At 55.9% G+C, this 4,026-nt stretch overlaps 1 non-coding gene across 1 annotated transcript; it reads left to right on the top strand.

Annotated features, from left to right (window-relative positions):
- The first annotated feature begins 2,623 nt into the window (after nucleotides 1-2,623).
- TRNAI-GAU (transfer RNA isoleucine (anticodon GAU)) lies at nucleotides 2,624-2,705 on the top strand. The gene has a single exon. It is a non-coding gene; the product is annotated as a tRNA-Ile (tRNA).
- Nucleotides 2,706-4,026: the final 1,321 nt, after the last annotated feature.

The following is a 4,026-nucleotide window of genomic DNA, read 5'->3' as shown; positions in this document are numbered from 1 at the left end:
CTCCCTGGCCCCCAGCGGGCGGCTGCCCGTGCCGTGCCAGCGCCACATGCTCAAGGTGGCTGTGACGGAGCTGCTTGGGGAACTTGGGGAGCACCCTGCTCCTGGGGTGCCCGCTGGGCCGAGTTCACTCAGAGAGGACTAAGACCTGAGAGAAATGGCCACACAGACACCAGGTCAGCGAAGATGGAGCCGGAGGAGGTGTGCTGGAGTTGAGTTTTCCCTTGCAACTGGTGGCAAGATGGCAGGTGGACCCCTGCAGCCAAGATGGGCTCGGCGGAGCAGAGACCCACTCGCGGCCCGTGGAGAAACCCACGTCGGGGAAGAGATGCCTGAGCCTGAGAGAGGTCGTGGAGCATGGGATGCATGACGAGTAACTGTTAATAATGGAGCTTGGGATGCACAACAAGGTCGTGAGGCATCTAGAGTCTGTGGGACGATCCACGCCGAAGCGAGTGGCCACAACTCCCTAAGAATCCGAGACTGTGGTAAAGCTCCCACTGGAGTGATCCGATGGGGAAGGATTGCATCCTGCGGGCAGGACTCACGCTGGAGAAGTTTGTGGAGTTTCCCTCGTGAGTAGGGGATCCATTGGAGCAAGGGAAAATGGTGTAAGGACTCCTCCTCCTTTACAAAAGGAGCGACAGTAACAACATGGATGAACTGACTTGCACTCCCCATTCTCTGTCCCCCTGCCACCGCTGCGGGGGAGGTAGAGCTGGGAACAAAAGGAAAATAGGGAGTGAGGAGATGTTGTTTTTAAGATCTGGCCTTGTTTTCTCTTTATCCTCTCAAGTAACCGGTTTTGTTCCTTTTGTCCTTTTTAAGCAACTGTTAATAAATAGTTTTTGTTTAAGAAAGCCAAGTCTGTTTTGCCCGGGACCATGGTTGGTGGGTGCTCCCTCTGTTCTTGTCTCGACCCTCAGTCCCTTTATTATAAAACCACGGCAGCCTGTGACATCATTGAGACGAGTCCCTGTGAGGCGGTGACCAGGGCGCCAGGCTGTGACGCCCTCTGGTGCCTGTGACATCACGGGGATGAGCTGTCGTGGGACGGTGACCTGGGATGCCAGGCTGTTACGTGCTCTAGAGCCTATGACATCACCGGGACGAGTCCCCTTGGGGCGGTGACCAGGGACGCCGGGCTGAGACACGCTCTGGCACCTGTGATATCACCAGGACGCGTCGCCTTGGGACGGTGAGCAGGGGCACCAGGCTGGCACGTGCTCTGGCGCCTATGACATCACCGGGACGAGTCCCCGTGGGGCGGTGACTAGGGGTGCCAGGCTGGGATGAGCTTTGGCACCTGTGACATCACCGGGACAAGTGCATGTGGAGCAGTGAGCAGGGGCACCAGGTTGTTACATGCTCTGGCGCCTATGACATCACCGGGACACATTCGCACAAGAGCCCGGCTCCCAGTTCTTAAATGTCCAGTGATTTCTCCCTCACCAAAGTTGTGTTTCTAAGGGTCAGCCTCAGCCCTTCAACAGCAGGCCCACGTGAGTAGTCTTCATCAGGAGTGCTGCACAGCTGAAAGCCTGACTGAGTGGTAGTCACGTTCCCCAGCAAGGATGTGCACAACCCACACTTTTCAGGCTTCAAAAAGAAGGCTTCCTTGGAGGCACACATCGAGTTGCTCACACTCACACTCCCTGGCCATTAGTGATGGCTGAGTGACGAGGATGGGATTCGAACCCATCTATTTTAGTTCTACTATTGGCTATGCCTAAAAAAGCATTATTATCTATCTGCTAAGCTAATTGTCAGCTTCTCACACTCCCTATGCCAGCTTCTCACGTTCCCTTTCTTTTTTATCCTCTTTATTGGTGTTTCCCAACTTGTCAAGAACACAGAGCCTAACTGTAACTGTGTGTATAATTCCACAACCTTCCAGGCACAGAGAGGTCTGGACTCAAGGGACCAGTGCAGTGCTGCCAACTCTCTGCAGTACTGGAGCTCTGGCAGGTAAAAAGAGGGGCTGTGTGCAGTGAGACTGGTGCCCCTCAGCTCCCTCTTCATTCCTGACTGTTAGCTGTGCCGGGAGAGAAGCAGCCCTGGGATGAGATCCTGGGTGAGCACCAGGAGGAACAGCACAGAGGCGTCCACAGGCCGAGCCTGAGGACATGCTCTGTCGAGGTGGGAAGTGCGCCAGTCCATATGAGCTGGTGGCATCCTTTCAGTATGTGAGGGGAACGCGGCTGCTGACAATTCAGTCTCAAAGTCAGGCTCAAGCCCTTTGGGGGGTGCTGAGCCACTCCGAGGTCACTCTCCCATGTGCCTACCAGGAAGGAGCGCTGGAGCTCTGCTCTTCAGTCATTTTCAGACATGAAGCTGAGAGCTATGTGCCAAGGTCCCCAGAGGTCAGCTGTCAGGAGAGCAGAACCAGTCGCAAAAGGCAAAAGCTGGAGGCTGGCTCCTTCTCTCCCATGACAAAGAGTATAAAGATGTAGATGTTAAAAGCATCAGCAGTAGCTAGAGCTGGAGGTGGAGCTGGAGCAGCAGGAGCTGGAGCAGCAGGAGCTGGAAGATCAGGATCAGTGGCAGCGGTAACAGCAGCAGGAGCAGCAGAAGTGGCAGCAGGAGGCATTGGCAGCAGTGGCAGGAGCAGCAGGAACAGTATGCTGACGAGGTGGCCGAGTGGTGAAGGCGATGGACCGATAATCCATTGTGCTCTGCACGCAGGGATTCGAATGCCATCCTCGTCGCTCAGCCATCAATAATGGCCAGAGGTGCGTGAGTGTGAGCAGCTCGATGTGTGCTCCCAAGTAAGCCTTCGTTTTGAGATAAGAGTGTCCTGAAAAGAACTTGCAAGGTTTTGAAGTTTACTCAGGACACACCTCAACCCTATGCTGTCTGCACATGGGCAAGAGGAACAAGAAGGGACAGAAGGAAGCTCAGGGAAATCATAAGCACGGTCAGCCAGTCCTCAATCCCTCAATCCAAGCATAGGTAGCACAGGAAGGTGGCTGGGAGGAGTAAGCATGGATTTAGGTACCATCTTTAGGTCCTGTTGGACCAGGTCAGTTGCCAAAGGAGATGCGTCGGAGCTGGACCAACCCGCTGCGGAGACGGGCTTTTCTCGAAAAGTCGGGAGATGCCGAGGGAGTGAAGGGACCGCCCCCAGGAGCCAGCAGCTCTCGCGGGAGACGCTGTCATGGCCTGGGCATTGCCAGAGCAACGGCGATCCCTCCCACCCCTATAAAGCCCCGCCCAGGGAGCGCGAGCGACCAGGACGGGCAAACAGGGCATGGTGCGTCAGCCAGGGCGTGGCGCGGCAGTTGGCGAGGAAGGGCGCGGGAGAAGGGCGCCGTCGAGCTGCTGCTTGAGAGGGGAGGTTTAGTTGTCAGCTGTCACCCTCTCAGAAAAAACTCAGCCATGGTGACCAGCCGGCGGAAGATGAAGCCCTCCACACCTGGCAAGAGGGATTGGGAGCGCAGACAGAGCTCCCACAGAAGACCTGGCTGGTCCAGGTCTCAGGCTGTGGGGAGTGGCCTGAGCCTCTCCATGGTAAGTGGTGAGAACAGCTGTGTGAGGTGTGACCAGGTGGATGATCTGCTTATCATGGTCGCAGAGCTGCAGGAGGAAGTAGAAAGGTTGAGAAGTGTCAAGGCGCCTGAGAAAGAGAAAGATCGGAGGTTGTCGGGCACTGCCCAACGTGAAGCAAAAACAAACCAGGAAGACCCAGGAAAGGTAAACCAAAACAAAGGGCCTTCTGATTCCTCACCCCACGTGGCAGAAGACAGTAAGTCAAAGGTGAGCCAGGAATGGAAAGAAGTCCGTGCTCGGGGCAACAGGCAACTCCCCTGCTCCTTGCCTACCTCAGCTCCCCAGGTGCCCCTGCACAACAGGTATGAGGCTCTGAAGGTGGAAGGCCCGTTGATGGGTGGTGTAGCTGAGGGACCATCTGCACTGGAGGTGTCACCAGGGTCAGAGAGGACTACCCGTTGTATCAAGACCGCCTGCACAGGGAAGAAAAGAAGGGTAGTAGTTACAGGCGACTCCCATCTGAAGGGGACAGAAGGTCCA

Source organism: Tauraco erythrolophus, chromosome 20, assembly GCF_009769465.1.
Source record: "Tauraco erythrolophus isolate bTauEry1 chromosome 20, bTauEry1.pri, whole genome shotgun sequence".
Lineage (NCBI taxonomy): Eukaryota > Metazoa > Chordata > Aves > Musophagiformes > Musophagidae > Tauraco > Tauraco erythrolophus.
The sequence above is the reverse complement of the archived record's forward strand: the minus strand, read 5'-3'. Positions and strand labels throughout refer to the sequence as shown.